A 17,786-nucleotide genomic window follows, 5' to 3' on the forward strand; every position below is an offset into this window, starting at 1 on the left:
GCTTCCTGGCCCGTGCGGAGACACCAGGGGGCAGTGGTTCCCTGACAACCGCTCCTGCTCCCAGCTCAGGCGGTTCAGCCTGCGGGCTGTGATTCAGTGTCACTCACCTTAGGGGTTACATTGCACTCATATGCTGCTTCGGAAGGCTCTTCTGCTTTGATTTGTGTAGGCACCGTTTCTGTGAATAAAACCGAACGGTCCTCTGGCAGGGGTAGCGCACAGTTGAGGGCCTGGGTGAAAAGATGAGACATAAACCGAAACCATTTTGCCTTCTGAAGTAGAGTCAGGGAAATGGGTTTAAAAAGCTGCCACTGTAGGTTTCAAACTTAGTGGCCCAGGTTGACCTAGCTCCCACAGACATCGGGGGGAGGGGTGTGATTCTCTGTGGGCGGCACGTTCGGGAGGATGTTCCCACTTTTCTTCTCCAGCTTTTCTGCCTCAATGCCACCGCCACCTGCCCCACCCCCTCAGTTCGCAATCTTACATTTTGGCGAAAACGTTTGCCTTTGAGCATGATTTCAGGTTATGCAGGTAACATTCTATCTTTGCTTGGCTGTACTGTTTATAAAGTTGTTTATACGTTATAAAACACTTTCATGCGTGTTTTCCACCCATGAATTGAAACGGTTTGGGCTTTGAAGACCTTCACAATATTAGAAATGAGTCCAATGTAAGTGACTAAAGAAAGCCTTGAATTACTGGACCAAGCGCCGATGACATCGCATTGGCCTGACAACACTGACCAGGCTGCAGGCTAAAGCTCCTGATGTGGGCATAGTGGAAAGGCCAAGATCTCAAATGTGGAGCTTGACAATGAATTTCTTTCTGAAAAGGAAAAGCAAGGAGATGCTGTAGAAACATTTAGTATTCAAAGACGTTCAGAGGCATCTGTGCACATCAAATTGGAAATGAATATGTGTGAGACGGATGACCCTCATTTTCAATGCGGTTTGGAGGTATTTGGAAGAGAGAAAAATTCCTTGTTTGCCACAGGTGATTTATTAGGGAAAGTCATCTTTCTAAACCATATATTTTCAAAAGTTGCAACAAGTCTTACTCATGCAGAAAAACCTTTCAAAAGATGGATTTGCTGCAGAGTTTTTAGGGTGGTGTGGTTTTACACACTTGATAAATGCTTGTAAGTATATTTGGGATTTGTTGTGATCAATATGACCTTTGTTTCCTCTCTTTGCAGTGGATTTGGTGGCTATCATTACTGTGGGAAGTAGAAAAGTTCCTCTTTAAAGTTTCCTTTCTTGTTAAAGAATAAATCATAACTGTGCTAATAACTCTTTATTAAGCCCTATACTAGGTAGCTGTTAGACGTGTCATGCTTACAGGCACGTGGTATATTCTATGTCCTTGTACTTTAACCACAATATCTGTTGGACATGCTCACAGGCATGTCCCATATCACCATTGCTTTTACCGGTTTAGAAAAGTTTTAAGTTGTTATCTAATCATGTTTTAGTTTAGATTGTGAGCTCTGGCTCCAACCAACGGAGATCAGACACAGCGGTAAGGACAACCTCAGATGCATAAGGGATAAATAGGTCTGCTTCTCCTTTATTCATTGTACTCTGTCACAAGATGGCTAGTGAGAGTACCTTTCCTGCAGTCCAGGAAGTAAAACAAGTAAATATTGTTTGCTTAGAGATCCTTTGTCTCAGTGCTGATTTTTCTTTTTGGCATCTATGTTTTTTTTTTTTTTTTTGAAACAGAGTCTCACTTAGTCACCCAGACTGAAGTGCAGTGGCTCAATCTCAGCTCACTGCAAACTCTGTCTCCCAGATTCAAGTGATTCTTTTGTCTCAGCCTCCAGAGTAGCTGGGATCACAGGTATGCACAACCACGCCCAGCTAACTTTTGTATTTTTAGTAGAGACAAGGTTTCACCATGTTGGCCAGGCTGGTCTTGAACTCCTGACCTCAAGTGATCTCCCCACCTTTGTCTTTCAAAGAGTTGGGATTACAGGTGTAAGCCACTGCCCCATGACCTGTTTTCCATTTTGAACGTAAATAAGGTGCTGAAAGGATTTAGTTCTCAGTGCTGCTGAGACAGGAGCTTCCATTTAGACTGTACTGGGGAAAAACCTGGTCTCCAACAAGGTGGCAGCAGCTGGGTGGTTTATTATTTGTTGAGCACCAAAGGTGTGCTCAGTTGAGTAAGAAAATCACATATGGTACCTTCCATGCCTTCTATGAGCCCACCTTCTCAGAAATCTTGGCTCACATCAGACAAAGGAGAATAAAATAAACAATCGACCCACAGTATAATGTGAAGCCTGGAAAGTTGTTGTTTTTAATATAGAAACCATATTATTTGGCAAAATAGATCATAGCACCTTGGACACATTTTATACATTTAACCAGAATTTTGAGTAAAGATTAGGTCTATAAAATGGTAGTAAGTCTAGGCTAAGCAATTTCTCTTTGCATCTTTTCAAACTGATTCTTTCTTTTGGAACAGATGTTCCTTCCACTTTCTTCAACTCTCTCTATGGCTCCTGCAAATGTATTTAATATATCCAACTGACCCTCTACCAATGTCTGAGCCTCCGTATTTCATCAGTCTTTTAATAAATGTTTGTCTCCTTCACATTCTTCTTTTGACATCCAAACGTCCTGTAGAAAGATAATATATTAAGTTTTTTAACATAGGGATGGCAAATTCTAGGCAAGTTCCCAGGCACGCTGCCAACTGACAGCAGGTGTTACTAATCCATCATCATGTGCTTTTGTTTACAGAGTCTGGAGTTAGCCTTAGAATCCTCAACATGGCTGGGCAGGTGTTGGGAGGCCGAGGCAGGTGAATCACCAGAGATCAGGAGTTCAAGACCAACCTGGTCAACATGGTTAAAACACTGTCTCTTCTAAAAATACAAAAATTAGCTGGGTGTGGTGGGTACATGTAATCCCAGCTACTTGGGAGGCTGAGGCAAGAGAATCACTTGAACCCAGGAGGCGGAGGTTGCAGTGAGCCAGGATCTTGCCATTGCACTTCAGCCTGGGCAACGAGAGCACTCCATCTCAAAATAATGCAGTGCTGCTGGCAGCCTATGCAAGCCAGTCAACTTTGGCATATGAGAAGAGGCCTACATGGTATCCCTCCCTACCTTAGTGCCATAATCTGGATGAGTTGCTAATATAGTATCTTCTTGGTCAGAGTTCCAGAAACCAGCCAACTGGATGATAAGGGCTGTTGTAACAAAGTGCCAGAGACGGGATAGCTTAAACAACAGAAACTAATTTCCTCACAGTTCTGGCATCTAGACGCCCAGGATCAAAGTGTTCTGGGGCTGCTTTCTTCTGAGGCCTGTCTTGGCTCTGAAGATGGCCATCTTCTCCCTGAGTCTTCACATGGTTTTCTCTCTGTACTTCTGTGTCCAGATTTCCTCTTTGTCTCTCTCTTTTCTTATTTTTTGAGACAATGTATTATTTTGTTGCCCAGGATGGAGGGTGGTGGCACAATCATAGTTCTCAGCAGCCTTGAACTCCTGAGCTCAAGCTGTCCTGAGTGTGGTGTGGTGATGTGAGCCTACAGTTCCAGCTATACTATAGGCTCACATCGCCACACCACACTCGGCTAATTTTAAATTTTTTCTAGAGGCTGGGCTCAGTGGTGCATGCCTGTAGTCCCAGCTACTTAGGAGGCTGAAGTGTGAGGACTGCTGAAGCCCTGAAGCTCTGGCTGTAGTGTGCTATGTGGATCAGGGGTCTGCACTAAGTTAGACATCAACATGGTGACCTCATGGGAGCAAGGGGACCACCAGGTTCATGTGGGGTGAACCAGCCCAGGTCAGAATGAAGCAAGTCAAAACTCCTGTGCTGATTTGTAGTGTGATTGTGCCTGTGTATAGCCACTGCACCCGAGCCTGGGCAATGTAGCAAGACCCTGTCTCCAAAATAAAAAGTTCTATAATTTTTTAATAAAAAATTTAAAAAATTATTTCTAGAGATAAGATCTTGCTTTGTTTCCCAGGCTGGCTGAAAACTCCTGGTCTCAAGTGATCTTTTCACCTCGGCCTCCCAAAGTGCTGGAATTACAGGCATGAGACACCACACCTGGTCAACACTTGCTGTCTCTCCAGTGCTTGGCATTTGACAGCCAATTATTGCAGGGCACCTCATTCCTGGCATTCAGATGTTAGACTAAGAATTACCAATTTGAAGATGATGTGTTGAACATAGAATCAGAGCAAATGGAATTAATAATCTTATGGAAATGGTGCCAGAGTTTCTGATCCCTAAATATAGATGTATCATCTTATGCATAATTTAACATGTTTTGAAAACATGGCAGAATGTTTTAAATTAGAACTCCCCAAGAATATCCTGGAATGTGAAAATGTGAATGTTCTACAAAAGGGAATTATTTACTCATTTCTTCTTTTTTCTTTTTTTTTGACATAAAGTTTCAGTCTTGTTGCCCAGGCTGGAGTGCAATGGCATGATCTCAGCTCACCACAACCTCTGCCTCCTGGGTTCAAGTGATTCTCCGGTCTCAGCCTCCTGAATAGCTGGGATTATAGGCATGTTCCACCATGCCTGGCTAATTTTGTATTTTTAGTAGAGATGGGGTTTCTCCATGTTAGTCAGGCTGCTCTCAAACTCCTGACCTCAGGTGATCCACCTGCCTTGGCCTCCCAAAATGTGGGGATTACAGGCATGAGCCACCATGCCTGGCAACTTGTTTATCCTCTAATAAATATTCTATTGAACATCGACTTCATGCCAGGGATGAGGCTAGGTTCTGTGATACAATAAATAAGGACTAGGCAGGATTATGTAGTGATTAAAACACATTCTTGAGGTCAGGCTTCATGTCTCATGCCTGTAATCTCAACATTCTGGGAGGCTGAGATGGGAGGGCCACTGGGAGGCCAGGAGTTTGAGATAAGCCTGAGCAGCATAGTGAGACCCCATCTCTATAATTTTTTTTTTGACATAGCGTCTTACTCAGCCATCCATGCTGGACTGCATTGGCTTGATCTTAACTCACTGCAACCATTGTCTCCTGGGTTCAAGCAATTCTCCTGTCTCAGCCTCGGAGTAGCTGGGATTACAGGCACCCACCATCATGCTCAGGTAATTTTCTTTTTTTTTTGTATTTGAGTAGAGGTGGGGTTTCACTATGTTGGCCAGGCTGGTCTTGAACTCCTGACCTCAGTTGTTCCACCTGCCTCAGCCTCCAAAGTGCTAGGTGTGAGCCACCACACCTGACCTTCCATTGAAATTTTTTAAACATTGAGAAAAAAAAAACACATTCTGGAGCCAAATCGCCTGAATTCAAATTCCAACCCTACCATTTAGTAGCTTTGACAGCTGCTTAACCACTTCATGCCTCAGTTTCCTCATCTGTAAAATGAGAATAGTAATTGCTCCTATCCGATAAAGGTCATATGAGAATTAAATGAGTCAACATTTGTAAGAAAGTACAGCCAACTGGTGTTTAACAAAATTGACAAGAACATACATTGGAGAAAGGGCATCCTTTTCAATAAATGGTGCTGGGAAAATTGGATTGCCATGTGCAGAAGAATGAAACTGGACTCCCGATTCTCACCATATACAAAAATCAATTCAAGATGAATACAGATTTACATGTACCTGAAACTGTAAAAATACTAAAAGAAAACCTCAGTAAAACTCTTCTGGACATTGGTCTAGGCGAAGAATTTAAGACTAAGACCTCAAAAGTACCGGCCAAAAGACTAAAATAGACAAATCAGACTTAATTAAACTAAAAAGCTTCTGCATAACAAAAGAAATAATCAAATAATCAACAGAATAAACAGACAACCTGCTAAATGGGAAAAAAAGATTTTGCAAATTATGCACGTGACAGGCGACTAATAGCCAGAAGCTGTAAGGAACTGAAACAACTCAACAATTAAAAACATATAACCACATTAAAATGTGAGCAAAGCAGAAGTTCAAGGTTATAGTGAATTATGATCATGCAACTGCACGCTAGCCTGGTGACAGAGCAAGACCCTCTCTCTTGCACCACCATGCCCAGCTAATTTTTTTGTATTTTAGTAGAGACGGAGTTTCACCACATTGCCCAGGGTAGTTTTAAACTCCTGAGCTCAGACAATCTGCCCACCTCGGCCTCCCAGGCATTTTTCAAAAGGAGATATACAAATGACCAACGGGCATATGAGAAAATAGTCAACATCACTAATTATCAGAGAAATGCAAATTAAAACCCAACAAGAGATCATCTTGTATTGTCAGAATGGCCATTACTAAAAAGACAAAAAGTACCATGTTGGTGAGGATGTGTCAAAAAGTTAAGTCTAATACACTGTTGATGGTAATTAGTGTGATCACTATGAAAAATAATATGGAGATTTCTCAAATAACTAAAAATAGAACTACTGGCCAATCTAGCAATCCCACTATTGGGTATCTGCCCAAAGGAAAAGAAATCATGATAGCAAAAAAAGTCTGCTCTCACATGTTTATCGCAACGCTATTCACAATAGCAGAGATACGAAATGAACCTGTCCATCAATGGATAACTGGATAAAGAAAATGTAATACACACACACACACACACACACACACACACACACACACATTGGGATACCATTCAGCCATAAAAAGAATGAAATCATGTCTTTTGCAACAAACAAGGTTGAAACTGGAGGCCATTAAGTGAAAGAGCTCAGAAAAAGACAAATACTGCATGTTCTCACTTACTAGTGGGAGGTAAATAATATTGACACATGGATTAAAGTGCAGAATAATAGACAAAGGAGACTCAAAAGAAGTAGGGAGTGGGAGGGCATGGATAATGAGAACTCACTTAATGGGTACAATATATGTTATTTGGTAATGGACACTCTAAAAGCCCTTCACCAATAAACAATCTATGCATGAAACAAAATAACCTTTGTACCCCGTAAATTTATACCAAAAAAAGGCAAATGTACGCATGCTTTCTTAAAGATGAATCAAAAGCTATTTTCAGTTAGTTAATATAACTGTTTGACCGAGAAACATCTTTGGAAGCAAACTTTGAGAGCATGTTATTACAACATGTTTCTTACACACAAGAAAAAAATTTTTAAAAAGCAAAGAACATTGTCTGATACACTGTAAGTGTTTTATAAATGTTGTCATATGAATACACCAGCCCTTGGCTTTAAGAAGCTCACACTAGGCTGGGCGTGGTGGCTCATGCCTGTAATACCAGCACTTTGGGAGGCCAAGGCAGGCGAATCATGAGGTCGGGAGATTGAGATCATCCTGGCTAACATGGTGAAACACCATCTCTAAAAATACAAAAAAATTAGCTGGGTGTGGTGGTGCACACCTGTAGTCCCAGCTAATCAGGAGTCTGAGGCAGGGGGATCGCTTGAACCCCAGAGGCGGAGCTTGCAGTGAGCCGAGATGTCCCACTATACTCCAGCCTGGCAACAGAGTGAGACTCCATCTCAAAAAAGGAAACTGACAGTACTGGAAAGTAAAGAGTGACCGGTAAGTGTTTCAATACAATGTAGCAAAAGGACTAACTAAGATCTTACTGTAGCACTGAACTTTCTCTGCAGCAGGATGAAATACAGTAAGACTGTCTGGGGCCAAATGACATGTGTTCCTTTTTACAGCTTCTACTATGAAAACAACCTCCATTCGGGTAAGGTATAATTATCACAAATGATTTTCAAAAGCCTATCAAATTTAAGTAAAACTTGTTTAGGAGACCACCTGTTTGAACTTATAGAACTTACAAGAGTAATTTATGTGAAAATAGGGTTTAGGCAACTGTTCTGCTGTTTGAAACTGTGGGCAGAGCACCATATAAATTAGATGAGAAAATAACCTTATAAGTAGGATAGCCAACTTGTCCTGGTTTGCATGGGACATTCTCAGTTTTATTTAATGTAATTTATTTATTTTTGAGACAGTCTTGCTCTGTCACCTAGGCTGAAGTGCAATGGTACAATCTCAGCTCACCGCAACTTCTGCCTCCCAGGTTCAAGTTATTATCCTGCCTCAGCCTGCGGAACAGCTGGGACTACAGGTGCACACCACCATGCCTGGCTAATTTTTCAGTTTTAAAACTGAAGGTTCTCATTCCCAGAAATCCCCTCTGTCTTGGACAAAAGTTAAAAATTGTTGCAATCATTCTGATAGGATGTGAGAGCTTTAAAAAGAAAACTATTAGGCTGCTTGGTCTGGATGGAACTGGTAAGTATAGTTAAAATCAATAGATATTTACTGACTTTCTAATGAATGAATGAATGACAACATATATTCCTGTTCTTATTTTTTTAGATGGAGTTTTGCTGTTGTCCCCCAGGCTGGAGTAAAACAACATGATCTTGGCTGCTCGCAGCCTCCACCTCCTGGGTTCAAGCAATTCTCCTGCCTCAGCCTTTCAAGTAGCTTGGACTACAAGCAGGTACCACCATGCCCCGCTAATTTTTGTATTTTTAGTAGAGACAGGATTTCACCATGTTGGCCAGGCTGGTCTGGAACTCCCAACCTCAAGTAATCTGCCCACCTTGGCCTTCTAAAATGCTAGGATTACAGGCTTATGCCACCTTGCCCAGCCAATATTTCTGTTTGTTTGTTTTTTCTTCTGAGAGGAGTCTTGCTCTGTCACCAGGCTGGAGTGCAGTGGTGTGATCTTGGCTCACTGCAACCTCAACCTCCTGGGTTTAAGCAATTTTCCTGCCTCAGCCTCCTGAGTAGCTGGGACTATAGGTGTGCGCCACCATGCCCAGCTAATTTTTGTATTTTTAATAAAGATGGGGTTTCACCATGTTGGCCAGGATGCTCTCTATCTCTTGACCTCATGATCCACCCACCTTGGCCTCCCAAACTGTCAGGATTACAGGCATGAACCACTGCACCCAGCCCAATATTCCTGTTCTTAATGAGCTATGATCTGATTCAGGGAACAAGAAACAAACCACTGTAAAGTTAAATCAAGGTACATTTACATATTATTCAAGACAATAAGAGAAATTATGTCACAAAATGAGTAATGGCCAAATCAATTTTCTACTTAGCATTGTTTTGGGAATGGATTTCAGAGGAAAGGAGCAGCTTTTACTGGGGTTGAGATATTCATGGAAAACTATTAAAGTGGTTATACTTAGGCTGGATGTGGTGGCTCACATCTATAACCCCAGCACTTTGGGAGGCACAGACAGGAGGATTGCCTGAGCCCAGGAGTTCAAGACTAGCCTGTGCAACACAGTGAGACCCTGTATCTAAAAAAAAAAAGTTATACTTAATAATGATTTAGAAAAACTAGAGTGATATTGATACACAGAAATGAAGGCAGAGTGTTGCAGGTGGATGGCACAGAACAGGCAAAGCGACAGGAGTGAGAAGAAGCAGAAGGCTTCTTCCAGGGCCAAGGGGTATTAGTTCATTAAAAGGGAGAGAAGGTTGGGTGCAGTGGCTCACACCTGTAATCCCAGCACTTTGGGAGGCTGAGGGGGACAGATTGCTGGAGTCCAGGAGTTTGAGACTAGCCTAAGCAACATGAGATGAAATCCTTTCTTTACTAAAACTACAAAAAAATTAGCCAGGCATGATAGTGTGCACCTGTATTCCCAGCTACTCAGGAGACTGAGTTGGGAGAATCACCTGAGCTCAGGAGGTTGAAGCTGCAGTGAGGCAAGATCATGCCATTGCACTCCAGCCCGGGCAACCAGAGTGAGAACTTGTCTCAAAAAAAAGGTGGGTGGTGGGTGAGTCAAGGGAGAAAAGGGGCCAGAGGAGAGAAATGCAGTGAGAGGAAGTCAGCATTTGATGATGCTTTGCAGTGTCATGCATCCTTTTACACATGGGAGACATCGTTAACAACCACTCTTTCCCTGTGAGAAGAAACACTACTTGCCAGCTGCGGTGGCTCATACCTGTAATTCCATCACTTTGGGAAGCCTAGGCAGGTGAATCACAAGGTCAGGAGTTCAAGACCAGCCTGGGCAACATGGTGAAACCCAATCTTTACTAAAATTACAAGTTAGCTGGGCATGGTGGCATGTGCCTGTAATCTCAGCTACTGGGAGGCTGAGGCAGGAGAATTGCTTTAACTGGGGCCCAGTAACTGGGACCCAGTCATACCACTGCACTCCAGCCTGGGCTACAGAGTAAGACTCCATCTCAAAAAAAAAAAAAAAAGAAAAAGAAAAAAAGGAAATGCTACCTTCTCCCCTGAGCTGTTGTTCCCCTAAGTTGGAAATACAAGCCCTAAATATAATGCAGTATGGTGGTTGTTTGTTTGGGTTATCTAGTATTAATAACAAACCACTGTAAAACTTGTTGTGAGCTTTTTCACAGCACACTGGGCTTAGGGCAGTCATCTTTCTACAGGGGAGCTGGCTTCCCCCAGAGGGCCAAAACAGAAGCTTCCAGTCCTCAAGTCTCTGGCTCCAAATAGTACCCCTTCTGCCTGTTTCTACTGATTAAAGCAGGTCATAGGGACACTGAGATTCCAAGGCAGTGGAGTATACAAGGAGGCATAGCTCAGCCGGGCTCACTGATGTGACAGCCTACCACACTCCTTCTTTAACCTCTCCCAAAACACGGAGACTTTAGGTAACATTTAATTTTATGCACTTCTGCTTAGAGGAAGAAGGCAGCCAGCAGTCTCTCCTGATGGAAAAGAGAACCTAAACAGGAAGTTAAGTCTATTGAGTCCTAAAATTGACAGCTGTGTAAAGATAAGATGAATCAAGGATCTGAAGCTGGGCGCACCCCCACCGCCTAGGACAGAGGATCTGGAAAGGAAATGCATGTTTGGATTTGAGATACAAGGGCTAGCCAGCAGCCCATGTCTTTCCTACAGGACAGCCCAGAGCTGTTGCTCACATCTTCAAGGAATACTAGTGGAAGTGGAGAGTTTGCCTCTTAATTACCCATAGAGTAGAGGCTGCTGCACCACTGCAGGGTTTTATACAATTATTGACCACAGCTTTTGGCTGTGATTCTTTGTCTCTCCTCTCCCTGTTCTCCCTCCCTTCCAGGACACAAAGAGAAGAGAGTTGAGTTAAATAAAACACCCATAACACCGATTTCAGAAAACATTCTTAACAACAGTCTGTACAGAGCCCTTTATTTAATTTTTTTTTTGAAACAAGGTCTCATTTTGTCACCTAGGCTGTAGTACAGTGGGACTACCAGGGCTCATTGCTGCTTAGAACTCCTGAGCTAAAGCGGCCCTCCTTCCTCAGCCTCCTGAGAAGATGGGACTATAGGAGTACATTACCATACCCAGGACTGCAGGCACACACCACCACACCCAGCCAAATAAAAAAATTTTGTGTGTGCAGATGGGGTCTCAAACTTCTAGCCTCAAGCAAGCCTCTATATTGGCCTCTTAATTTGCTGGGATTACTAGATTACAGGTGTAAACAATCTCTCCTTTTTTTTTTCGAGATGGGCTCTGGCTCTGTTGCCCAGGCTGAAGTAGAGTGGTGTGATTTCACTGCAGCCTCTGCCTCCCAGGTTCAAGCAAATGTCCTGCCTCAGCCTCTTGAATAGCTGAAACTACAGGTGCCTACCACCATGTCTGGATAATTTTGTGGGGGGGGTGTACAAATACACACAATCACTTGACACTTTATTGAATGCAAAATAAGATTTAGCATTTTGCCTTTGTTGTACACAGCTGCAGAGGGAGCCCAGGGCAGGGAGGACTGCAAGGTTTTCCTTGGCGGGGGAGGTGTGCACCCTGCAGTCCTGCCGTGTTGTGGGAAGATCAGCACATGTTGTGTCGGTCACCATAGCCCCTCAGATGGGTGCTTTTCCAGTCATCCCACTCCTGAGCTCCGTACAGTGTTTGTTCATCCTCCTCCTCTTTTTCTTCTTAATCTTCCTGTTGCTGAGCTGCTTTTCTTAATTCCTCTGGTGTTGCCTTGATCACTCCCTGATCTGGGAATGCTCCATATTTCTAACGTTGCTCATACCAGTCACTCACCATCATAGTTGCCAGGTTTGAATAACCAGCTCCAGATAATTAGACTTGGGCCATGTTCCAAGTGAGAATGAAGGGTTTCACTGGAGGCCTCTCCTGCAAGATAAGTTAGAAGTTGATTCCTCTCTTGAAGCATTTCTTTCTCTCAGGAAACTTTATTTCCTGGTCAATGCTCTCAATCTCTTCTAAGCTGATATCTATCCACCTCGGAAGGTGAAGATAAGATTCATGAACATGCTCGTCATCTGCTTGACCACTTTCCACAGCAGATTTCATTGCAGACAACCTATGCTCCAAATCCTTCTTCTGCTTGTATCTCTCTATTTTAATCTGTCTTTGAGCTGCCATAGCAATGAGGCGAGGATAAGCCATAGAGGAATTAGCAGTGTGATTTTCAGCAGAGTTCTTGGCTTTGGGCAGCTCAGACTTTGCCACATGATAGCAATGGCACTTAGTTAAGTAGTTTATAAAGTGTTCTCAAGCCCACTGCAAAGGATCTAGACATTTGCTGGGGTTGACTTATTTTATGGTGAGGGCTCCTTGAAATGCTAGCACCAAATAGGTACTTCAGGTCAGTGGAAGCAATCTCTTCCAAATCTTCATTTTGACTGAATAAGTCGAGCTGCGACAACATTTTGGCAGCCTTCTCAAGGAGGTCCAGGTCCTTGAACATCTTCTCCTGGACTATCCGGAAACCGGCAGATTCAGTCACTACTTCTTCTATTTCCAGAAGCTGTTTGCTGGTTTTAAGCAGCTTGGGGAGCTGCAGCAGCAATAAATCACCTTCAGCAGCCATCTTGGGGAGGGAGGAGCCTCCATTTTTGTATTTGTGATAGAGACGGGGTTTCATCATGTTGGCCAGGCTGGTCTCAAGCTCCTGACCTCAGGTGATCCAGCCACCTCAGCCTGGGTGGGATTACACATGTGAGCCACCATACCCGGTCTGATCTGCCTTCTTGACCTCCCTTCTTTTTAAAAAATTTACTTTTCCAATAAAAAAAAGACTCCCTATTCAATAAATGGTGCTGGGATAACTGGCTAGCTATATGCAGAAGATTGAAGCTGGACCTCTTCCTTATACCATATACAAAAATCAACTCAAGATGAATTAAAGACTTAAATGTAAAACTCAAAACTATAAAAATCCTGGAAGATAGCCTAGGCCATATCATCCTGGACATAGAAATGGGCAAAGATTTCATGATAAAAACACCAAAAGCAATCACAACAGAAGCAAAATTTGACAAGTGGAATCTGATTGAACTTGAGAGCTTCTGAGCAGCAAAATAAGCTATCAACAGAGTAATCAGAAAATCTACAGAATCAGAGAAAATACTTGCAAACTATGCACTGACAGAAGTCTAATATCCAGCATTTATAAGAAACTTAAACAGATTTACAAGAGAAAACACCTCCATTAAAAAGTGGGCCAAGGAAATGTACAAACAGTTTTCAAAAGAAGACATATATGCATCCAGCAAGCATATGAAATAAAGCTTAATATCACTGATCATTAGAGAAATGCAAATCAAAACCACAATGATATAACTATTGGGTACTGGGCTTAATACCTGGGTGATAAAATAATCGGTACAACAAACCCCCATGACATGAATTTATGTATGTAACAAACGTTCACATGTACCCCCAAAACTGAAGTAAAAGGGGTGTGTGTGTGTGTATCTGTGTGTTTTTAAAGATGAGGTCATGAAATCCCCCCCACCCCTCCAAAAAGTTGCTTTTCCCATTTGTACCAGCCACTTACTCCCATTGCTTCTCTCCTGCAGGCATCCTATTCTGGCATGATTGAGATGTGCTCTTGAATACACATATATCCTTGCAATGTACATAGTGGTGCTGTGTTTGTGCTTAGTATAGATAAGTAAGAAAGGGGAAGGGAAAATATTAAGGGGCACACAGATGAGCCATTTTCCCCTTTTAAGAAGCTTTACAGATGTCCTACTCAACAATTTCTATTCCCATCTTGCCAGCCAAAATTTTACCACTTGCTCATGCCTATTCACCTGGGAGACTAGAAAAAGTAGTTTTCTTAAGCTGGTCATATTGACATTTGCAATAAAGTAAAGGTTTCATTGGCAAGGAAAAAAAAAGAAGCTTTAGTCTGCACTTAGTCTGATTGTGATGCTGAATAAAAGTCTTTTTTTTTTAATGTGCTGTATAAAGTTAGTTTATTCTGAAGCCATATTGGTAAATTTTCCCAAAAGTGTGAAGTTAGAATTCCTGCAGGGTGGTGCCAGGTTCTATTTGGAATTTATATACAACCTGCTTGGGTGGAGAAGCCATTGTCTTCAGAAACCTTGATGTAGTTGAACTGATATTTATGGTTGTGACCTGAAGTTCACCATTAAAAGGGATTACCCAAGCAAAAATAATAATACTGATAGAATATCATAGACTACATGGTATAATAGAATAAAATAGACTGAATGGTTTAAACAATAAAAGTTTACATCTCACAGCTCTGGAAGCTAGGAAGTCTCAGATAAGGTGCTGGCAGATCCAGGTCTGGTGAGGGGCCACTTCTTGGTTTGTAGATGACTGTCTTCTATCCTCAATTGCTGGTGAGCAGAGAGGAAGATCCTGTGTCTCCTCTTTTTTTCTCTCCTTTTTTGAGAGAGTCTCACTCTGTCAACCAGGCTGAGGTGCAGGGGTGCTATCTCGGCTCACTGCAACATCTGCCTCCTGGGTCCAAGTGATTCTCCTGCCTCAGCCCCCTGAGTAGCTGGGACTACAGGCACGTGCCACCACACCCACCTAATTTTTGTATTTTTAGTAGAGATGGAATTTTACCATGTTGACCAGGCTGTTCTTGAACTCCTAACCTCAGGTGATCTGCCCACCTTGGCCCCCAAAAGTGCTGGGATTACAGGGGTGAACCACCATTCCCAGCCTCTTTTTTTTATTCATTCAAATATTTATTGAGCAGCTAAACAGATAGAAAGGTGATTTAAAACATGGTCAGAGGTGAGGCAAATGCACAAGTAATAGAAAGCAAAGGGCAAGGTTCACTGAATCACAGCAATGAGAAGAAAGTGCTTTAGGGAACCAAGAGTGAGATTGTTTCCTGAAGAGGCATGGGTGGCAAATCAGAAAAGGGGATTGAGATTAAAATAGACTTCAGTCTGGATTGCTGATAACACTCATTATGGACTACATTTGTCTCTCTTTTTTCTTTCTCTCCATCTTTGGGCTTAATTTACTGGTAGTGCCCAGGATTGTTCAGTGTGATTTTTTCTATACTTGTTTGCATTTTTACTTGAATGTCTTCTACAGAACTAGGTCCTTTTGGTGTTTTAGGAGTTTTTTCCTGTTATTTGAAGGATACTTGTCCTTTTGATTTTGGTGTTGATGATGGTTTTGAGCCTTTTCCATTCTGATTTGACTTTCGTGCATTTTTGGCTGAAGTATCTCATGTATTTTTTCACTGGTGCTTTTTGATGATGAGTTTCCTCATCATCAAAATCATCATCATCATAATCTTCATCGACATCATCTTCATCAGCAGTAAGTTTTAGTTTTTTCTGTGGAAGCTGGCTACCACCTCCAGGGGCAGACCACTTTCCAGATATACTTCAGAGTTTTGAATCCTCCTCCTATTCATCTTCTGACTCTGTATCTTCCTCCACAGCTACTAAGTGCTGTCCACTAATATGCGCTGGCCTTGAACCACACTTCAACTGTAAGACCACTGGTGGTGTTATTTCAATGCCCCCAAGGGAAACTGTTGGCTGTACAGACATTTTTTAAGTTGCCAGTGTTACTTTAATGGGACTGCCTTCATAATTCATTGACTCTGCTTTAACAATCTGCAATTCATCCTTTGCACTAGTCCCTAAACTGACCATTCTTAAAGATAACTGGTGCTCATTTCATCATTATCCACCTTAAGTGATCATCTTTGTTGGCCTTTAGTTCACAACCAAAAAGATAGTTCTGGGACCTCAGGGGGCTCATGTCCATGCCCATTCAATCTTCCATTGGGTGACAGCATGCACTTAGGTGTGAGAGAAGGTGGACAGAGATAAACAACCACTGCTTAAGAGAATAGCCGTGCAGGACCGAATCACACCAGGTGCCTCCTCCTCTTTTTATAAGGGCATTGATTCCATCATAAGGGCTCACTGTCATGATCTCAAATAATGCTCATCACCCCCAAAAAGCCCCATCCTCAAATGCCATTACATTGAGGGTTAGGATTTCAATATATGAATTTTGGGAAGACAAGCATTTAGTCTGTAGCAGGGAAATGGCAGTGGGTAGACATCTAGCTGTCTCTGTCACCTGTAGGAATGAGGAAGGGACTGTCAGACATTTCCTGGTCTCAGGGGTCACCATGGAAGAGCAGAGGCAAGGAAACAGTGAGTCAGGAGAAAAGAGGCCAGTTTGCTTCATCGGATCTGCATCCACTGCCTCAGGAACAGAAATCATCAGGAGTGACCACCAGGAATGTTCCTTCACCACAGATGTGCTTTCACCCTGGAGAAAACTTGACCAGATGATCTTGGGATTGTTTTAGAAGAGAGGAGCAGAGAAGTGGCAGACGTGAGATGAACAACTTGACAACATGAACTACAAGTGAGAGTGGGGGACGTGGGCTTACCCCTCCCATTTTCTTTCCTTTTACCTTCCTTACAAGGGCAATTTGCCTTGTTTCACTTGAAGCATATCCCCAGCATGTAGGTCAAATGAAAAATGTTTATAAATTAAATACAAATGTAAAGGTAATAAGGACAATTGTGGTAACTACCTTGTAAAAGTCACCACTTAAATTCAAGAAAAGTAGGAAACAGCTACACACATTTCAAGGCACTAAACAACAACAACAAAAAAGAAAAATCCTCACTTGTTAAACACGCACATATGCATAAATATTGATATGACACATTTAAAGATTGTAATCCTAGGTTAATTGCCAATTTTTTTTTGAGATGGACTTTTGCTCTTATTGCCCAGTCTGGAGTGCAATGGTGCTATCTCGGTTCACCACAACCTCCGCCTCCCAGGTTCAAGCGATTTTCCTCCCTCAGCCTCCAGAGTAGCTGGGATTTCCGGCATGTTTCATCACACCCACCCAATTTTGTATTTTTAGTGGAGACGGGGTTTTTCCATGTTTGCCTGGCTGGTCTCAAACTCCCTACCTCAAGTGATCTGCCCACCTCAACCTCCCAAAGTGCCGGGATTACAGGTGTGAGCCACTGTACCCAGCTGGATTGCCGATTTTTTTTTTTTAGTTATCTTTATTCTAAGGCACCAATCCCAGCATTGCAAATGGCTTAATTTGCTTTCAGTGTTTTTCTTTTTAAAAAAAAAAAAAAAGACGGGGTTGCGCCATGGTTGCCCAGGCTGAACTGCAGTGGCTAATCACAGGCGCGATCCCACTACTGATCAACACGCGAGTTTTGACCTGCTCCGTTTCTGACCTGGGCCGGTTCACTCCTCCTTAGGCAACCTGATGGTTTCCCGCTCCCAGGAGGTCACCATATTGATGCCGAACTTAGTGCGGACACCCGATAGGCATAGCGCATTACAGTCCAGAACTCCTGGGCTCAAGCGATACTCCCACCTCAGCCTCCTGAGTAGCTGAGACTACAGACACGCACCACCACGCCCAGCGCTTTCAGTGTTTTTCTGGTCTAGACATCAGTGGGGATTTACTCTTGCACTCTTATTTATTCTTGTACCTGCAGTTGCCTCTTGAGTGTAGTGAAGGGATATTTCATTGCAGTCCAGTTTCATCCTCTGTGAAAACTGTAAGAGAAACCCTGGGGACATGTTGTTATTATTATTATTTTTATTATTATTATTATTAATCCATTGCTTTT

At 42.6% G+C, this 17,786-nt stretch overlaps 2 long non-coding RNA genes and 2 pseudogenes across 9 annotated transcripts in view; 1 reads left to right on the forward strand and 3 right to left on the reverse strand.

Moving 5' to 3' along the window:
* Positions 1 to 17,786, reverse strand: part of LOC144580131 (uncharacterized) — a 160,931-nt gene that overhangs the window by 52,470 nt on the left and 90,675 nt on the right. For 6 of the 7 annotated variants that reach the window (XR_013529131.1, XR_013529130.1, XR_013529132.1 and 3 more), the window contains one exon: positions 108 to 230. This is a non-coding gene — a long non-coding RNA (uncharacterized LOC144580131). Of the gene's footprint in view, positions 1 to 107; positions 231 to 1,197; positions 2,625 to 17,786 lie in introns of those variants that run through there. The other variant, XR_013529136.1, reaches the window with a different exon arrangement.
* LOC103791187 (uncharacterized) overlaps positions 1 to 17,786 on the forward strand; it is a 59,817-nt gene that overhangs the window by 20,929 nt on the left and 21,102 nt on the right. For both annotated transcript variants that reach the window (XR_013529138.1, XR_013529140.1), the window contains exon 3: positions 8,286 to 8,412. This is a non-coding gene — a long non-coding RNA (uncharacterized LOC103791187). The remainder of the gene's footprint in view (positions 1 to 8,285; positions 8,413 to 17,786) is intronic.
* On the reverse strand, positions 10,183 to 14,103 carry LOC108590970 (immunoglobulin-binding protein 1 pseudogene; annotated as a pseudogene).
* Positions 14,717 to 16,553, reverse strand: LOC100401259 (nucleophosmin pseudogene; annotated as a pseudogene).

Source organism: Callithrix jacchus, chromosome 18 (genome assembly GCF_049354715.1).
Source record: "Callithrix jacchus isolate 240 chromosome 18, calJac240_pri, whole genome shotgun sequence".
Classification (NCBI taxonomy): domain Eukaryota; kingdom Metazoa; phylum Chordata; class Mammalia; order Primates; family Cebidae; genus Callithrix; species Callithrix jacchus.